The sequence below is a fragment of the Diceros bicornis genome, chromosome 29 (genome assembly GCF_020826845.1).
Source record: "Diceros bicornis minor isolate mBicDic1 chromosome 29, mDicBic1.mat.cur, whole genome shotgun sequence".
Taxonomy (NCBI): Eukaryota; Metazoa; Chordata; class Mammalia; order Perissodactyla; family Rhinocerotidae; genus Diceros; species Diceros bicornis.
This window is the reverse complement of record NC_080768.1, coordinates 19186540-19207803: the sequence shown is the minus strand read 5'-3', so window position 1 is coordinate 19207803 and position 21264 is coordinate 19186540. Positions and strand designations below refer to the sequence as shown.

The 21264-nt window shown below is 35.4% G+C and overlaps 1 protein-coding gene across 1 annotated transcript in view; it reads right to left on the bottom strand.

Annotated features, from left to right (window-relative positions):
* Positions 1-345: 345 nt before the first annotated feature.
* Positions 346-21264, bottom strand: part of ZFP42 (ZFP42 zinc finger protein) — a 68070-nt gene continuing 47151 nt past the window's right edge. Inside the window, exon 4 of the transcript XR_009216019.1 lies at positions 346-383. The gene's annotated coding sequence lies outside the window, so the exon portion shown is untranslated. The remainder of the gene's footprint in view (positions 384-21264) is intronic.

Below are 21264 nucleotides of genomic sequence, written 5' to 3'. Positions count from 1 at the left end.
GGTGGGAAAATGTAATGATTGAAATTACAATAGAGTAGAAAATAGTGAAAATAAGTTGATAATATAGAGAGTTCCTGACAGTTCATAGAAATGAAAATACAAATTTCTTGAAAATGTGAGAATAATAAAATATGTTTTATTTCATTTATATTTAAAGAAAAGAACATGAAAGTTACAATGTGATATCATTTTTCAACTTTAAGTTGTAATGATCTCAAAATCTGATAACATTGTGTTGGCCACTGTGAAAGAAAATGGTGCTCTTATACATTGTTGATGGAAGTATAAATTGATATATCTATGGAAGGAAATTTGCCAATAGCCATTAAAACTTTAAACGCATTTACTCTTTTTTTGTGTGTGTGAGGAAGATCAGCCCTGAGCTAACATCCGGTGCCAATCCTCCTCTTTTTGCTGAGGAAGACTGGCCCTGGGCTAACATCTGTGCCCATCTTCCTCCACTTTATATGGGATGCCACCACAGCATGGCTTCACAAGTAGTACATCAGTGCACGCCCGGGATCCAAACCTGCCAACCCCGGGGTGCTACAGCAGAGCTTGTGCACTTAACCGCTATGCCACCAGGCCGGCCCCTGCATTTACTCTTTGATCCAGCAATTTCACTTCTAGGATGTTATCCTCCAGATACTCCTACATATGAGCAATAATATCCATACAAGGACATTTATTACAACATTGTTTAAAATCACAAAATCCTGGAGGCCTAAATACCTCCAAGAACAGACCAGTCAAATAAACTGAGGACATATTCAGGCCGGCCCCGTGGCTTGGTGGTTAAGTGAGCGCGCTCCGATGCTGGCGGCCCGGGTTCGGATCCCGGGCGCGCACCAAGGCACCACTTCTCTGTCCATCCTGAGGCCGAGTCCCACATACAGCAACTAGAAGGATGTGCAGCTATGGCATACAACTATCTACTGGAGCTTTGGGGGGAAAAAATAAATAAATAAAATCTAAAAAAAAAAAAAAAAAAAAACTGAGGACATATTCAGACAAGCAATACTATGCCATCTTTATAAAGATGAGTTTTCCAAAAGTTAGTATGAGATAACCCCTAAAATATAGTAGATGCAAAAGATAAGGTACAAGGAATGTGTATAGATTGTTCCTATTTGAGGGAAGAAAAAAGGATGGCTATGGTGTGTACATACACACACACGCACACACACATGAATCTGCCTATCTACATAAATGCACAAATGTTTAGGTGGGCTTATGATATTTGTGGAAATATATAAAAGAAACTGATAAAGTGATGATTGCCTCTGGGGGTAGAAATTGGGTATCTAGAGAAATGGAAGGGAAAAGCACTTTACATTTTATACACTTTTGTAGCTACTGAATTTTATAATCATTGAATCAGCAAATATTTATTTAGTACCTGCTAAGTGCTCGGCTCCTTCGTAGATGATGGAGACAAAGCACCTACCCTCATGGAATCTCCTTTGTACGTGTGCATGTCATAAAAATATTTAAAGCTCATAGGACAAATGTGATTAATATAATGTAGCAAAAATAAATATCATTTATTTTTTTATTTCATGTTTCTGTACATAAATACTAAAATAATTGTTTTAACTCTTGCTCTCTTTCGAATCTAAAACTGTTTTAGTTTTTACAGTAAAACACAAGCATTAAAAATTTATTGTTCTGGGCCTGGCCCCATGGCCGAGTGGTTAAAGTTCCATGCACTCCACTTCAGTGGCCTGGGTTCATGGGTTCAGATCCCAGCCACGGACCCACTCCACTCACCAGCCATACTATGGTGGTGTCCCACATATAAAGTAGAGGAAGATTGGCACAGAAGTTAGCTCAGGGCTAATCTTCCTCAGCAAAAAAATAAAAAAATAAAAAAAATTATTGTTCTTTTCACATCAATTTTAAGTGAAAGTAAAGCTATGTATTTAAAATTATTTTTACTGTAATTTTTTTTAAATTAGAAAGCCAAACCTTAACATTATATTAAAAAGTTAGGGATCAGATAAAGGATTCTAAAGTTTGAATACTAGATTTAGAAGTGGAGGAATGAAAGTCTCAGAGTTGGTGGATTAATTCAAAGATTATTGCAGTGGTTCTTTCAATAAGTTTTATGAACCAGAATGAACAAAGGTGACAGTATAGCTGAAGCAAGAGGAACAAAGACAGATAGCCCAGATAGAATGATCCAGACTTTGGGCTTAGAGATTTTAAGGGCAAGTTCTCAATCATGACTCTAAAGATTTGAGTGTTCTTGACTGGGAGGTAGAATGTGCCAGAAGGGGAGAGAGAATAAAATGTGCAGCTCAGTTTGGGATCTGTTCAGTCCCAGATGGTTTCAAGACTTGTAATTAGAAACAGCTGAGAATGAGGATCAAGGACCAGAGGGAACCAGACAGGTGAGGGGGTTGAAATTTAGTTTTTAGGTTTACGAACACAAAAGATACCCACGTGATGACCAAGATCAGGCCCACAGAAAGAAGATGCACCTTTTAGGATGAAACCTACAGAGGGGCCATGAAGATAGAAGGGGCAATAAATGGATTAAAGGGAAAACAAGGACTTGAGAGACAAAGCAATCAGGGAGATGAGTTTTATGAGGATGACGTAGTTCATGTGGTCGTTGTGCAGAGTAAAGAGGGAATAGATAAAGGAAAATCAGCCACTGGTTGTGACATACGAGGTATTTGCTTTAGAAAGGGAAGTTTTAGAAGTGTTCCGAGGCTAGAAGGCATTATGTTAGAAGTTAAATGATAAGCTACAAGGGAAGACAGAAAGAAAGTCGAGTAGAAACATAGGTTGTTATGAGGTCAAAATAGAAATGATCTAGAGATGTTTGTTTCATGTATTTCTTGCAGATCAGTTACCCAAGGCTGGTAACGTATCTTAACTTGAATGTGCTCTGTGGTGTGTCAAGAGACGTGCATTGCTGGGATAATATTCCATACACGATACACTAGTACTGTACTTAATGCGACTGTTCTCCCTGTTCAGTTGATTGAATTAAATTCCTTTTTATTTTATTGAGCTGTCTAATTGCTCCATTATAATTTCTATGTATTCCCCTAAAGACTAGTTTCCTTATGATAGAATACAATGAAATAGCCCACAGAGACAGGTAGAGTATAGGCATATTATCATCCTTTAGCTGAAGTAGAAATGTATTTGTTTTTGTGTTAAAATTAGATTGGATAGTGAGGTGAATTCTATTAAATTAAACCACAGAGAAGTCACAAGAATATGGATGGAGGGAATGTTTGTTAGATGACTTTCCAATTGTACACTGAAATCTGAGTAGGAGAGATGCATAGCAAAACTTCTTTGGAGAAGTACCATGAGGTGGCCTTACAGTGTCCTTGAACATTACAGTCCTTGGAAAGCTTGGGGCATTGGGTACCCACACAGTTGAGTTAATATAACGTAAAAAGAAGATACAATTTCATCTACTGCTAATTCAAGAATCATGTCTACGACAAGGAAGATGGCTGTGCTAGTCGTATCTGAAGATGACCTGAGATTGCTAAATTGTTCAGTTTTTTTTAACTTATAAACAAATCAGCAATCTTTACACGCAGGTGCAGGTTTTGCCAAATATCTTAAGACTATCCATAAAAAAAAGAAACTTACTCCCATGTTGCTGACTTGAATGTTAACTTTCTGTTTGAGAGACAGAGACTTAAGTTAATTTGGAGAAGATGACCAAAATCAAAAGCAAAAAACAAATCTCACTTTCCTTAATTAAAAGTGAAGTGAATCCAATGTCAAAACCAAAAACCATCAAGAGCAGCAGAAACTCCTCCGTCAGCAGGACCAGAGCCCTTGTGTGTTCTCTTTTCATTTCCAGGAGTGCGTGGTTCATTAAGAGCTTCCCAGAGAGAAGGGGACATTGCTGAGACCATTGCTGAGAGACGTAAGGAGCCAGCAGTTTCTGCAGGCTAATACAATGTGTCATTGACAAGAATACGCAGACCAGAAAGAGTCTTCTCCCGAAATTGAACACTCGTCAGTCAGTGTAGACATCTCATCTTAAATTAGGGGATCTCCAACAAAGCCAGCCAAAAAAAGAGAAAAAATGTTTACAAGCATGCTCTCTGTAGACAATGGCTTTTTGAGAAATTAGAACCTTTAGTCAGGGATGTGTTATTAATTTGATTAATTTTATTGTTGTTAATGACGGTGGTTATTCAATATAAACTATTCCTCTAAGGAAGTCTAGTCTTTCGGTTGTGGTGGTTGGCTTGTTAATGCTCCTTCTATTTATCATGAGATTGTTCCCAGTATTGGTTTGGGTTGTTATTGTTGTGATTTTTATCTTTGTGGTGTCCAAGTGTTCTGATTTCTGATCAAGTATCTTTGGTCAGTCTTCAATTTTGAAGTCATATTCGTGGTTCCATGGATTAACCAGACAATGCATTAAGTTTGGCCCGCTCAGAGGTAAACTTAGGACACTTGTTTTCTTTCCTTATAGTGAATAAATAATACTGAACTCCACAAAAGACAGTCCCTTATTCTTAAAATTTTGAGGAGTGTTAGACATAGGGACTCCATGCAACAAATACTTGAAAAGCAATCCACATAAATCTAAAGATTCAGAAATGGTCCTCACCTGAATAAATCTTTATTCAAAAAGGATACTTTTAAAAAAGAAATCCTTGTCTAACTTTGTCAAAGTACATTGTCTTGAAAAGTTTCTTGTGTATATTTCCAAATATTCTCTAGTCATTTAACCAGTTATTTCATTTCTAAACATAAATGGAATTGCACTATGTATAGGGTTCTGAAACTTAACCTTGCTCACTAAATAAATCTTGCCCAGCATTCTGTATGTATCCACAGAGATCTACTTAATTGCCTTTAATGGCTGCATAGTACTTATATTATGATATATATTATGACACATTCCACATTAAATTTAGCAAGTTCCCTCCTGATGAACCCTTGGTTGTTTCTGTGTTTTTGTAACTGTAAATATTCTTGTCTTGAATATCCCTCCATATTCCATTTATGAACTTTACAAGTGTTTGTAGAATATTTCTAGATGTGGAATTAGTGAGGCAAAAGGAAAATGCCAAAGTTTTAGAATTTAATTTAAAAAATGTGTTGATATGTCATTCTTGCAAATTTTCTGATATTTAAGAGTGTATTCTCAAGGAGCTATTAAATATACTTATTGAAATCAGTAAAATCTCATTTACAATCATTAGGTAATAATATCTCATTTGAATAAAAATTAAACATGAGTTTTGTGAATGTGATAAAAACATTTTATTGTATATACAGATGATGAAATTACATCTCAATTTAATAGCAGGGTAACTATTAAATTTGATAGTAGGGCAACTAAATATTATATGCCTCCTGATGTGATATAATACATAGTACAACTTATAAAATGTACTTGCCAAAAATTCTTACCCTGTAGCAAATGAAATCTTTCCATCTCACTTTCACAGTACAGAAAATACAGGTGATAAAGTTAAATGATATCATGATGAAATAACTGGACAAATCTAGAAGATAGAACTTTACAGCAACTCCACCAGTCTCTTCAATATGTCAATGTGATTTTAAAACAAAGGGGGGCTACTCTTCTAGATTAAAATATACCTAAGAGACATAACAACAAAATGGCAAAGCTTGTCATTTATTGTATTTTGGTTTAAGCAAACATGTTGTGCCAGAAAACAAAGACGTGCTCAAAAACCAACAGTGACATGTCGCAGAGACAAACGTCAACTTGAAAATACTCCTTCTTGTGAACTTTGGGATAATTTGAGCATCCAAATGAATAATGACAGAAATATATTAGAAAAAGTGAATCAAATAAATTCACTAGTCCAACTGGCAGAAAAAAAAATTGAAAGAGGAATAAGTAAGGGAAAGTTCTTTTTTGAAGAAAAATTCCAACTAATATATATTTTTTTAAATCACCATGTTATAACCACCACCATAATAATTGATTCTGACAAGGATCGTTAATGACCTAAAACCGTTGAGTGAAAGATGATTGGGGAACATGATATTCACATAGTATCAAACCATCATCCAAAAGATATCTTATTAATTACAAAGATAAAAGAGTACTTTTCAATGGTAAATCTGAAAGACACCATTTTAACCAATTAGTCAAATTTAACCACCTCAAGAATGGAACAAACTGACAGTAAGTTTCCTGATGTGACACACTGAGAAGGACACATCCCCTTTGTGGTATTCCTGCCAGAAATGTTTTGCCTAAATCTAATTACGAAGAAAGCATCAGACAAATTCAAACTGAGAGACATTCTGCAAAACAACTTCTGTTTAAAAAGATTAATGTCATAAAAGACCTAAAAAAAGGTAACTATTCTTGATTAAAGAGACTTGGCAACTAAATGTAATGTGTATGCCTTGATTAAATTTTGGGTTGGAGAAAACAACAATAAAATACTTAGCTATATTAGGACAAATGAGAATATTTAAATATGACAGTATATTTGATAAATGTATTGTGTCACTGTTCATATTTCCTGAATGTGAAATTTATAGTATATTTATATGAGAAAATGTGCTGGTCTTTGGGAAGAGCCCATTGAAGTATTTAGGAGAGTCAAGATGCCTGCAACTAACACTCATGTGGTTCACGCCTCCCCCTTGCCCCTGCCATGTGGTGTTATATATGTGTGAGTATGTACTTTATATGTCAGTATATGCGTTTTTGTGTGTGTGTGTGTGGAAAGAAAGCGAGCATGCATATGTAGCAAAATGTTAACAATTAGTGAATCTATGTGAAAGGTAGAGATGTATTAGTTTGCTAGGGCTTCCATAACAAAATGCTACAGACTGGGCGGCTTAAACAACAGAGATTTATTTTCTCACAGTTCTGGAGGCTGGAAGTCCAAGATCAAGGTGTCAGCAGGGTTGGTTTCTGGTGAGACCTCTCTCCTTGTCTTGCAGATGTCTGCTTTCTTGCTGTCTCTTCACACGGTCATCCATGTGCCCCTGGTGTCTCTTTGTCTAAATCTCTTCTTCTCATAAAGACACCAGTCAGATTGGATTAGGGCCCACTCTAACGGCCTCCTTTAACATAATTGCTAATTTAACGCCCTATCTCCAAATACAGTCATATTCTGAGGTACAGAGCAAGGGAGGGGTGGTGGTGTTAAGGTTTCAACATATGAATTTTGTGGGGACACAATTCAGCCTGTAGAAATGGCTATTCATTGGACTGTTCTTGCAACTTTTCTGTGGGTTTGAACATTTTCGAAATAAAAAGTTTGGAGAAAAAATTAACGACCTGGCTGTTTCTTACAACTTCTCTAAAATCAAATTATTTTGAGAATCAGAAATAGTACGATATGTGCTTGTGGCTAAATTACTTAGACAAGCTTTGTAAGATACTATAGGAAGGATTTTTTTTTTTTTTTTAAGAAAAAGAATCAACAGAAGTTGGACTGTGTTAGTCAATTTCTATCTGTCAGCCTAGTCTCAGAAAGGAAAATAACTCATACCAAAAATCCCCCTACACCCCTGGCCCCTAAATAAAAATATCCTGGAAAGTAAAACATAGATTTTCAAAATGAAAAACTCTCCCATTACATTTTCCAAAAATTCATTTTTTTATTAATTTATTATATTTAATGTCTCACTGTCAAAGAATAGTCTTAATGTGACACAGGTCAACATGGTACTGCTAATGGCTACAATCACAGTCTTCAGATTTTTAAAATATTTCTGATTTTTTCCTATTATAATTTAGCTATATAGTAAATGAATATAATTGCATTCCCCTTTCATTTCTAATTCCTCTTGATATTTTTCAGTCCTAAAAGCTTTTTCCATCTCAAGCTGTGATTTGTCAGATTTTATAACCTCTGAGTATTGTCAATGGTGCCTGTGTGTGGATGGAACCATCTAGGGAAAATGCAGGTTGTGTAGAGAAAGGAATTGGTGATGCAGGAAGTGCTGTTCAGTCCTCCGAGTGAGTCTTGAACCAGTGCCCCAGCACAAGAGGGCTATCTTTTTGAAAATGACATAAAACAGAGGTCTTAATTTTAGTATGAGACTCTTTCATAAAAAACATGCAGAAACTACCTCAGTTTCAGATTTCATGAGCAGTCTTAAAAATTTTTTTAACATATTTACAAAAGTTTTAATACTTCAGAAGAGGACAGGAGTTTTACTGAGTTGCAAAGATATCTTTATGACCTGATTGCTTTTTGAAAAGGAGAGTAATTTTTTCTGAGTGTAAGTTTAGACGTTACTAATTTTCATTTAAAAATTTTCAGAAATAAAAGTATAAATAAAGTGAAAATCACACATAGTTTCACCATCCGGTTGCCAGAATTGTTATTATGTAGTCAATGTATTATTCTAAAGTCTAGTAAGTAAAGAAAAAGAATAAAACATTTATCCTGCCTTTTTTTCTTGGTATTAATCATAATTCAGGATAACTAAAAAATTAATTCTTGACATATTTGTTGTTAGCTTTTCTTATTCCTTGATTAATATATTTATTTATTTATTTTAATTTTTTTTAATTAATTTATTTTCCCCCAAAGCCCCAGTAGATAGTTGTATGTCATAGCTGCACATCCTTCTAGTTGCTGTATGTGGGATGTGCCTCAGCGTGGCCGGACAAGCGGTGCCTAGGTGCGCAGCCGGGATCCGAACCCCCGACCGCCAGCAGGGGAGCGCACGCATTTAACCGCTAAGCCACGGGGCGGGCCCTGATTAATATATTTAAAGTTATTTATTTCCCCCAGACACTGCTTTAGCTGTGTTCCACAAATATTAACATGGGGTGTTTTTATTGTTGCTTAATTCTGAATGCTTCAAAATTATTCTCACTTTTGCTCCGGAGTTTTTTAATAGCATGTTGCTAATTTTTCAGACATAATATTTTAAATCAATATCAATCCTGTTAATGATTTTAAATGTATTGCATTATCAGCAGAGCATAATCTGTCTGATATTGATCTTCAGAATGAGTCAAGGTTTTCTTTGTGTCTTAGCTCACGGACAAATTTTGTTTCAATATTCCACGTATGCTTGAAAAATCAATGTGCTTTTTTTATGTATGATGAGTATAAAATTCTTTCTATGTCTAATATTTCAAGCATTATGTTCAAGGGTTCCTTTTCAAATTTAGGTTCACCTTGAAAATCATATCTATTTATCCCCAAAACCTAACAAGTATTTTGGGTTATATATTTTAATAAAAGCAGATTCAGACAAATTTAGAAAAAAGCAGCCCACCTTTAGTACATATCTATTGATATAGTCACCATCCAGGATAGAATCAACACCCATAACTAGTTTAATCTATACTTCCTGATTCCCACCTTCTCTATTCTAGCTCATTGGTTTCTGGAGCTGGTTAGATTCCCAATTTATCACTTTCCCTAATCTCTAAAGAAACGTAATGAATTCTAATCAATTTTAGCTGAAGTAAGGGGAGGCGGGAAGCCTCTCCCTTTTAGTTCAAATAATTTTATTTTAGCTAATAAACACACAAAATGTAGACACACAACAGAATGGAAATAATTGAATAACTAGATTTCTGAAGTAAAGTGAAGTTTTAAATCCTATCATCCTATTCATCCATTTAGTCTTACTTATGAACTAATAATTCAATAATGTTTACTTGTGATTATCTGTTGGGTGATTTTGTATTTGTGATGGTGGGGACAGAGATGGGAGAGAAGGTGCATAAGTAATTATCCTGTGAGGTAGAACTATTTCCTCTAAGGTTTGTTCAAGCAGCACCTGTAACATGACACGGAACATACTCTGGGTAACTGTGTACTAATGAATAGTGTAGTTGACAGGAAGACTATAATCCCTGACAATTATCTTCCAGGCTTACCAGAGTGCAGATAATTATGATGTCCTTCCTTCTGGGGAGAATAAAAAGCCTACCTCTTTCCTCTGCCACTGATCTTTATAGGACTGACTTTCTCATTGCATCTTGAAAGCACTTCGCACTATGAGGTCTGCCTGCCATAATAAGAGAGTTTTCTCATGGTGTTCCCCATGAAGAACCCAACAACATTCTAAGCAATGGCAGCCACACTGGAATAAGCATAAGGCCCATACTAGGGAGGCTTTTAAGCCTCATTTGATATATGGGTTCCCATCTAGTCTGTTTATAGATTTGTCATCATGCCATGCCACTACTGCCATTTTTAATGGGACCCGTACCCTGCACCCTCAATTTAACTCTAGAGGATGCAGTGTTGGCCCTCTGTTTGTGTCCCCAGTGGGGGGACCCAGTGATGTTTACTGAGTCATTGAATGATATATTTACTTCTTGGATCCGTGTTATTCTTAGGGCTAGGAATCACCCACCTGCACCCTTTCTTTTCATTGGAATGATCTTTGTTTTGCAGGACAAGTCAGCTTTACTGTTCAGAGAAAAATCACGGCATTTTCTTGCTCCAATCACAATGACCAACTATGATGCTTTCAAGGTCAGAATCACTTGTCCTCTAGATTGGGGTCAGCAAAAACATATTTCATCTTTGGGGAAAAACAACCAAATCAATTTTTCCACTGAAAAGGGGTTTTAGAGTGTGAAAGCACTCTCCACCCAGATCATGCACGTACACAATTGTTCAATAATAGGAAAATAGGTGACATGGGGTAATCATCGGACTGTGAAAATCACTAGTCAGAGTTCTGTAGGAGACCAGATGGCCAGAGAAGAGGCATTTGGGGACAGGCTAGTGGCTGCTTGGGAATACTGTTCTCATTTTAAATTTAAACAGACACCACAGTCTAACCTCTCTCTTAAAGAAAAGCATGTTGTTGAAGTGTGGAGTTGTATCTCTGCGTGAATTACGGACAGTCAACAATATGTACTTAAAGTTGCATTATTACAAAATGAGTGTGTCATTCAGGAACTCATACAGTATCTTTTTGTACTGCTGGTCCTGTACCAGAAACATTTTCTTTTATTGTCACTTGCTTTTTAAACTTTGGCCGTGTAAAGAAAATCTGCTTCTAAGTTGTACATATTTGTTTTCCAATTAAAAAAATTACAATTAAAAATGAGAAAAACACAGCATTATCTCTAAAATTTGGAACATGTACTCTGTTTGTCAGCATTCTAGAGGGTATATATGACTGTATCAGTTAGCTATTGATGTGTAATAAACCATTTTGAAACTTTATGGCCTAACCCAGCAATCATTTATTTAGCTCATGATTCTTTGGATCATCAGTTTCGGCTGGACTGATCAGGACACTTTTTCTACCATTCTTGTGGGGCTCACTCGTGTTTGTGGTCAGTTGCTGATTCTGTGGTCAGTCAGTGACTAGATTATGGAAAGGAGATGAAAGAAGCAGTCATTGTACAGGGAGGAAACCAGGGAAACACTTCTCAGGCAGGTGGTCGAGGTTAACATCATCAGCAATGTCAAGTTGATAACATGTACCCCAGACATGGTATGATCAGAATAGTACTTCATCTTTGTGACATTCCTCCCCAAACCTATAACCCCAGTCTAATCATGAGAAAAACACCAAACCAAGACTGAGGGACTTTCTACAAAATACCTAGCCAGTACTCCTCAAAACCATCAAGGTCATCAAAAACAAGGAAAGTCTGAGAAATTGTCACAGACCAGAGGAGGCCAAGGCGACATGACAGCTAAGTGTAACGTGGTATCCTGATAAGATCCTGGAAGAAAAAAAGGACATTAGGAAAAAACTAGTTGTCTTAGTTGGTTTGGGCTGCTTTAACAAATTACCACACACAGGGTGTATTACCGTACCAGGGTGGCTTAAACAACGGTTATTTCTCACAGTTCGGAGGCTGGGAGTCTGAGACCAGGGTACCAGCATGGTTGGGTTCTTGGTGAAAGCGCTCTGCTTGGTTTACAGATAGCACCTTCTTTCTATGTTTTCACATGGTGGAGAGAGAGATTATCTCTTTTGTGTCTGTTATAAGGGCACTAATCCCATTCATGGGGACTTTATCTTCACAACCAAATTACCTCCCAAAGGCCTCACCTCCAAAAACCATCACACTGGGGATTAGTGCTTCAACATGTGAATATGAGGGTGAGGGGAGCACAAAGATTCAGTCCATAGCACTAGTGAAATACAGTAAACTGTGGAGTTTAGTTAATAGTATCAATGTTGGTATTTAATTGTGACAAATGTACCATCATAATGAGATATTAGCAAAATCGAAACTGAGTGCAGGGTATGGGAGGTCTCTCTGTACTATCTTTCCAACTTTTCTGTAAATCTAAAACTATTCTAAAATAAAAGTTTATTTAAATTTAAAAAATGATCTCAGTTTACAAGTAAAAAAAGAATATATGCACTTCAAGTTCTGATACAGTTCATTTTCTGAAGATGTGAAAAGATGTGATTATCAAAGGAAAATACAGCGCCTTGAGCTTTACTTATAAGCCTATCTTAAACTAATAAAAGTGAGATATAAGTGAAATCTAAGCCTATCTTAAACTAATAAAAGTCATAGAAACATTAGAGAATATGACCTATTTAGGAAAACAGATCTGAGTTGAAAATCCTGCTACATATTCCAGTAATTATGACTTTTCCAAGAGGTTACAAAACAATAAAGAGTTATAAATCGATCTCTATCTATCAAAATTATGTGACTTGGTGGGATCCTGGGTGGCAGAGGGATTAGGACGAGAGGGAGTTATTTTTCATTGTAAATCATTTTGTGTATTTCAAATTTTGTATCGTAGGCACACATGTATTACCTTTTCTTAAAAAATTAATTAACAGTTGGCTCTGTTTGAAAATAACAAATATAGCTAAAACCCTGCATGGAGGTGAAAATCTGCCTCTCTCAGCCAAAGATGACAAGATTGAGGCTGATAAGCTATACTGTCGGTGGCCAGGTAAATTAAGCCAGAGAGAGGAATGCCTTTTTATGCCTGGCAAAATTTCTAAATTGACACTACCTCAAAATTGGACTCATGCCAACTAATACAGCCAGAGTTTAAAAAAATAAAAAACAAGCAGAAAATTCTACAGTCTGGAAACTATACCATGAAAATTAAAGATTAGCAGAATAAAAAATAATTTAATGGCATTAGCACGGTCCTTTAGCAATTAAGTACAACTTTTAAAATGTAGTTTTATATTTGCAAGACAGAACTTATCCAAAAATATCACCCCAATGATGGTGGTCTTTCAACAGAAGATTAATGTACATTCAGGCTTCGTGTGCTTTATAATCATAGAGTTTGGCAGTTTTCATTAGCTTTTAAGGTAACAAGGAAAGTTATGAATTGGAAGATTTTCCGAATTACTCTAGGTATGATCTTATTTACGTAAAGATTTTCCAAGGCCTTGCAGAAAATCTCCTAAAGCATAAAGCTTCAGTTCTATTCTTGAGCACTTGCTAACCACATGGCTACTTTATCTCCATAGTTTGTCAAGTTCTTATGATGATGGTAATAAGGAAAATTCTAATCTCTCGTGACTGTTAGCCCACGAGAAAACTAGGAGAATCTTGTAGAAAACTGACCCCAAAAAGCTAAAAAGTTTCTAAAGGCTCATAGGATTTTAGAACAGAAATAGATTTTAGGGATCAATTTAGTCAAATCCTTTATTTCACAGATGAAAAATCTAAGGATCATAGAAGTTAGATGACCAGTTCATGGTCACCCAGCAAATACTTGGTGAACAGAACTAAAATTCAAGTTTCTTCCCAGGTTGCATTGCAAGGAATGCATATATACCTATTGTTAAATACACGTATTTCATTCACTGATATTCCTAGTACAGACCTTGATATAAAAATGCTGGGATAGAGAAGAGGTATGCAGGAAGCAAATCGATTAGATACACATGAAGTTAAAGGAGAAATATTGAGTCCTAAGAGAAAGGAACAGGAATTAAGCAAAAGAGAGAGAAGATATCTATCTAACATCTCATAAAACAAGCCTCCACTCCTTGATTCCATGAAAATTCTCTCCCACTAGTACATTCTAAATATGGGTCTTCATTTCCAATGAAGTATCCCTATCTGAACATTCACCATGGACTACATCGTATTTGAGATGTTTCCTGATTGAAGATAGTTTTATCCATGCCTCCCAGTTGCAACAACACTGGACAGGGAAGTCAATGTGGAAATCAGGGAAAGAGGTGTGAAGCTAGAGCTGAGAGCATCAATAACCAATTCTAGGGATGATGGCAATAAGGAAATCTCTAACAAATAAAAACCTAGGCAATTCCAAACAAGGTACTCAGCATTTTAATAATTGCTAAAAGGCTGGTTTAAGAACATCGGTTGACCAACTCCCACTTTTCCTGGTGCACTGCCCTACCTGGAATCACATTTTTATTTATTAACTTTAGCTTAAATAGCTATCTGTAACTGTTAATAATATTTGTAAACCACTTGTCTCCAGTGCAGTCTAGCCACAATCATCCTTAATTATATGGCTTCTATTTTCATCCATTATGCAGAGTTATCTTTGAACTTTGTATTCAAAAATGCAAATCATGCATTCTACTAATTCTACTAATTAGAATACACATATGAATGCTGGTTTCTGAATAGAAGATGCTTACAAAGGACCTCTGTCATATTTATTTGAGGTTTTTTTTCTTAAGGAAAAAGATCTCTCCAGATATTCTTGTGGCTCTCTTTTGTTGCTTCAACAAGCGTAAGAGAAATGCAACCAACAATCTCTCAGTAATTCCCTACTCTAGCATCCTGCAGTGGATACTTGACATTTTGAGATAGGGGTTTTGATGTTACAATTTTTATACTTCCATTTTGACTCAGACTGAAAAACAAGCATTAAATGTTTCTCTCAGGTGAAAAAGCTTTATTTTTTTCCTGCTTATAATAACAAAACAGAAATCTTACAGTTAGAAATGGAGACTTGATTTTATCTTTTGTGTTTTATATGTGTCCTGAAATGCTACTGAAAACACAGTTATGAAGAAAGAAGATGAGAGATTTCGAAGAGTTTTTGGAAAGAGGGTAACAATGGTTGAGAGCTTGAGTCTAGTGCCGTGTAAAATAAGGCGTTATAAATAACCCTGTCTTCAATGAGTTTACCAGATAGTTGGAAAAAAAATCCACACACATAAGATATTAAAAGACAGGGGCCGGCCTGGTGGTGCAAGCAGTTAAGTACGTGCACTCCGCTGCAGCGGCCCGGGGTTCGCCGGTTCGGATCCCGGGTGCACACACACGCACCACTTGTCAGGCCATGCTGTGGCAATGTCCCATATAAAGTGGAGGAAGATGGGCACGGATGTTAGCCCAGGGCCAGTCTTCCTCAGCAAAAAGAGGAGGATTGGCAGATGTTAGCTCAGGGCCGACCTTCCTCACCAAAAAAAAAAAAAAAAAAAAGATATTAAAAGACAATTCATAATTGAGAGCTAAGTTGTGTTGCAGGGGCCAAAAATGCTACCAGTTCAAAGCATTGAGGTTGGAGCAGAAAAGAATGCTTCCTGGTGGAGCATCGTTCACACCTTCCTCTTTCTACTTTCCTATTTCATAAGTATATATGTCCAGGAAAATTACTCATTTGTTCTCTCGCCAAGAACACATGAGAGTACTGCAAATAAAAAAATTCTCTAAGGGTAAAAATGTATAAGAAATTTCATTTGGAATGAATTATTATAATTTTGTTAGATCTGATGAGGGTATTATTATAGTGTTTTAAATTTTTCCTTATCTGTTAAGATACATATAAAAATATTTATCAGATGATATGATATGTCTGAAATTTGTTTTAAAATACTCAAAAACAGATTTTTGGTGCAATGAATGAAATAAAAGAGCAGAATGTTGACCATGAATGAAACTAGATAATAAGTAATAGAAAGATTACTATTCTCTCTACTTTTCTGTATGTTTTAATTTAATAAAAACATAACCTAGAGTAAATATTATACTGAACTGCAAGATTAAAGTTAGCAACAAAAATAGAATGTTCTGTCATTCTTATTTCTTTGGCATCTCTAGAGTTTAGGTGTGGAAGGAAACCAGTGGCCTGTGACAATTCTCTATTTTTCTACATATTGTTTATGTATATGTATGTATATAGCAACAATGTAAAATATAAAAACATGAGAGGAATTGTGGAGATTGCTAGTTGATGACCAAAATCCATTTTCTTTTTTTTCTATTGTCATAGAGACACTGCCTTGCTGTTAGGTATGGTCATGTAACTAATTACTTATCAATGGAATGAGGGAGAAACTAATTTGGCCCTTGTGGGACTGAGTTTTCAAGCTCATTTCCCATGCCCACTGGCTACCACAGAGAAGCGATTGCAACCCCGCCTTAGCCATGTAGATAATAACAGAGGAGATGGCAGAACAACAGAATGGAATAATCTTGTCTCCCTGAATGACCACATGGAGCAGAGCTGACACGGTAATCTGGACAGCTCACAGTGAGACTATAGAAAAGAGAAATAAAGTTTCATATTTTATTTAAGCCAGTGTGGGTGGGGGGATATTCTTTTTTATTGTCACTGTTTTCTATATCTATCCCTATATAAAAATGTGTACTTAAACACATTTCTACAAAAAAAATCACTGCAATCCATAATGTACTAGAAGCTAAAATTATTTTTATGTATACATACCTGCATATGTGAGTACTCGTACAGAGAAATTAAAAATATTTAAATTCCATAAATTACATAGGTATATGTATGCATCCATTTTCACACCCACTTCCAAAGACATTTTAATGTTTAGCAATTTAAAAATTTTTCTTTGTGATAATATTTTGGTGGCATCATTTTGATGTTCATTGAATGTAATCAACTTTCCGTCTTTCAGACATGTAACTGAGCTTAGGAACTGAGTTACACATACTTTGTTTTAATAAATCTCATTTGAATTTCTGAAGAAAGATATAAGCTTTTTTGAGTAAAAACTTTTTAATTTTGTGAAACCTAGAGAAATATATACAAAGTTTATTCTTAGTACATAATCAAACTTAACTGACAAATGTTTGACATGTTTTTTGCTACAGTGAGTAGTCACGTAAAAAGAATGATTTTAGAAGGAGGAAAAAAACCTTCAATTAAAACACATAATTTCAATTACAGATTCTAACAAGCCTTTCAACAATTATTTTGAAAATCCTTTTAAATTTCCACATATAGAAAGATTTTTTGGGGGGGGCGCCGGCCTCGTGGCTTAACAGTTAAGTGCGCATGCTCTGCTACTGGCGCCCGGGTTCGGATCCCGGGCGGGCACCGACGCACTGCTTCTCCGGCCATGCTGAGGCCGCGTCCCACATACAGCAACTAGAAGGATGTGCAACTATGACATACAACTATCTACTGGGGCTTTGGGGAAAAAAAAGGAGGATGATTGGCAATAGATGTTAGCTCAGAGCTGGTCTTCCTCAGCAAAAAAAAAAAAAGAGGAGGATTAGCATGGATGTTAGCTCAGGGCTGATCTTCCTCACAAAAAAAAAAAAAAGATTTTTTAATTTGGTTCTATTTTGATCTTAGCATGAAAAAGTTAATTGTACCACATTGGATTTAAGTGATAAATCTATCTTGAATGGATGATACAATTTTAAGTTGAGAAGACAGTTTTACTGAACAAAACTGTATATTTAGCTAAAATTTTGAATGCTTGAATCTCTTTTCCTTGTGATTTTGGAATAAAATAATGTGAGAAGGCAGAAGTAAATATTTTGTGGTTATTAGAAGAATAATGTCCAACCACAAATGTCCATTGGTAGGGCTCTGTTAAGAAATTATGATATGTCCATAAAAATATAGAAGAGGCAGCTGCACAATGAATGAGGATGCTCTCAAGGGACTAATAGGGAGGAACTTCAAGACATATCATTAAGTGAAAAAAGCACGTTACAGAACAGAGAGTATATAATATGCTATATTTGCATTAAAAAAGAATGGGAAGGATAATGTTTCTGGTTTTTGAACTATGTGAATAAATTATTGTATAGTTTTGTAAACAAATTAAAAAATAAGAAATTGTGCTAAAATATATCTATAGGAAGAAACATTTAAAAAATAGGACACATTTTAGAAATAGTTACTCAGTTCAGTTTATTTTATCAACAGGTAATCTTTTGAATAAAAAATGAATAATATTGAACCTTTAAAGGAATAAAAGATGGAGGGAGACAAGAAGAAACCTAATTTCATAGTATGCTCGTAAACTTTTTTAAAAGAATACTTCAGAAACTGCCTATTTTTGAGAGTACTCACTTTCACTGTTACATCAATGTCACATCTATCCACTTACAGGTTTTTGCATTATTGTTTATCACAGATGAATTTGCCTTCCAGCCATTTATTAACCTTGTCACAATTTCTGTTTCTCTATTTGCTTATAATCTAGCAGGGTTTGAAAGGGAACAAGTTTCAGATTTCTCTATGACACAATGGCTTACCATTTAATATCCTAAAAATATTAGGATATTTTTCAAGTCAAAGCAATTTTCCTTCCTGTCCTTCCTGGAGGAGACCAAACAAGAGCCTTAAAACTATACCACCTTTCTGTTGTTTTGTCACATCTTTCTAGAGAGAATTGTTCATTCATTTGGAGTATCCTTCTGAATTCTCAGATTATTAGACATGACCATATTCAACCTAGAATCCAAGACACTTGAGAAAAGAGTCTCTTTTTATCTTTACAAAAATATCCTATCCATTTTCATTCAGCCTAACTCAGGCAAGGAAATAGCAGTGCTGTTATAGCACATATTTTGAGGCTATTTTAACACTTTCTGTGACCACAGATTTTCTGCCATGAAGTTTTTGTAATTTTTTTTCTCACAAACAAATTTGATTACCTAGATGACACTCACTTGATATTTGTCAAGTATGTTACTTTGGCTTTGTTCCTAGATATTAACATGTTTCTAATTTGCCTAAATAAAAATAATTACTTACTTCTAACCAGTCCAAGTAAATTAGAAAAGTCAAATTTTTTTCAACAATATACACTTGACTCAGTTAAGCTGATTGATTTATATTGAAGATTTTTAAACTAGTTGAGTAATACATCTTCAAAAAATTTTTTCAGCAAACCTCAAGAGTGAGGATTATTCTATCCAGCCCAGTCTTCAGCATCAAAACTAAAATTTAAAAAGTTTTACAGTTTTTAATTAATCACTAACTGTATTGATTTTTACCTAAATGTCTCCCATTTGAACTATTATAAGAACTTTGCAACTGGTTTTTATGCGTCCATCCTTTCTCTTTTCAATTCATTCTTATCAAATTCATCTTCCTGAAATTCCACTTCCATCATGTCATTATCTGATTCTCAACTTTTCAATTAACCTTCATAGTAATTTTAATGACAGTTACTTTAAAAGATTGGGCTGGTAAAACGTCAATGTATCAGCAAGCAGGGATTTGTTAAATAAAGTGAAGAATTAATGGCTCTTTTGGAACTAATGCCTAGCTTCTATTCTTTTCCTCAACAGCCAACTGAGTTGAGTTTGTTGGTCAATTTCCTCGCAATGATTTTAAAACATGTCTTCAAATTCTTTGACACTCCTTCCTTCAAAAGGTGGAGCCTGGGGCCGGCCTGGGGGCATAGCGGTTAAGTTCCCGCACTCCACTTCCGTAACACGTTCAGATCCTGGGCACAGATGGACGCGCTGTTTGTCAAGCCAGGCTTTGGCAGCGTCCATATCAAGTAGAGGAAGATAGGCATGAGTGTTAGCCCAGGGCCAATCTTCCTCAAGCAAAAGAAAAGAAGAGAGAGAGAGGAAAATTGGCAACGGATGTTAGTTCAGGGCTAATCTTCCTCACACACACACACAAAAAAACCTTCCCTCATGTTTATTTCATATTTGCACAAGAATCATGGTTATATGCTCTTTTAAATTTTATCTTTTGATGCCTATATTTCTTGGAATGAGCATGCATAGTTTTATAAAAATAATAACACTATTTTAAAAAAGAAAGTATTGCATAAAAATTTGAAATGTTTGAAATATTCTTATTATAGTTTCTTTTTTCTAAAAATAAGTTATCACTGTAAAACCTAGGTGTAAGTCCGTGCCGGGATCCAAACCTGCAAACCCAGGCTACCAAAGCAGAGTGTGCTGAACTTAACCACTATGCCATGGGGCTGGCCCTGGGAGATATTTTTTAACCTATTAATTTATGAAGGAGCCAATAAGATATTACAACCAATTCAAATGAGAATTCAAAGTACCACACATATATGTCAAATAAGGAATGTTGTAATGAATTTACAAATAAATGCGATCACTAGCAGTATTGGTCAATTTCCGCACAGTAGTAATCAACTGCATTTCACCAGACACAGTTTGTATTTCTATGGACAAGATTAATTTACATTACTATCATTCTTTTTTTTATGGCATTGCCCTTTTTAAGAGAAATGAGGCGCTTCCTTGTAGGATATCCCCAAATCTGCATTTGTTTAATTGTTTCCTCGGGATTAGATTCTCAATAAACACTTTGATAAGATTATTTCCTAGGTGGTGTTGAGACTAACGTCATTTTGTTGGGCAAGTACTCAGTATCGAATTTGGCACTATTACAGGCAATGTTCAGTGACTAAACTTTCACACTTGTGTAATCATGTCTTTGTGATACTACTTCTAAACTTGAAGGTGCATAAATATCAACTGGGCAGCTTATAGAAACTGCAGATTATCATAAATTGCAAATAATTGTAAACATTTTAATTTAATAAGTCCTAGATAGAGCCTAAGACTCTACATTTTTTATTATCACCAAGAGTTTTCAGTTAGTGCTAGCCAGAAGAGCACATTTGGGAAATCACTAATTTAGAGATAACTGCCTCAGCTAGGCTTATGCAGCAGAGCCTACATGCATTTTACGTTTTATCACCTGTTTCCAACCTATTGACCATAACACTCCCATTTCCCTAAACCACAACCAACAATGTGTTTTGTTAATTTTTGCATTTTTTTCTAATTTACTACTTATTATTACCTTTGAAGTAATACTTTCAAATGTTAATTGATTTTTTCTGATTAAAAATTAATGCATGTACACAGATTTATAAAATATTTTATTTTTACTTTTAAAAAAAGAAGATGAGTTGGAATGATCTCACTAGAACATTAAAATACGATTTTATTCTTTCATAGCTTTCCTCTCAAAAGAAAGATTTTAAAACTTCTGATGGGATCCATTACTTAGAAAGGACTTATCAAACACTTACAGAGTGCTTACTGGGTACTAGGTACCACGCTAAGTGTTTTACAAATATTGACTCATTTGATCACCCTAACCTTATAAGGCAGATACTGTCATCACCCTCATATTC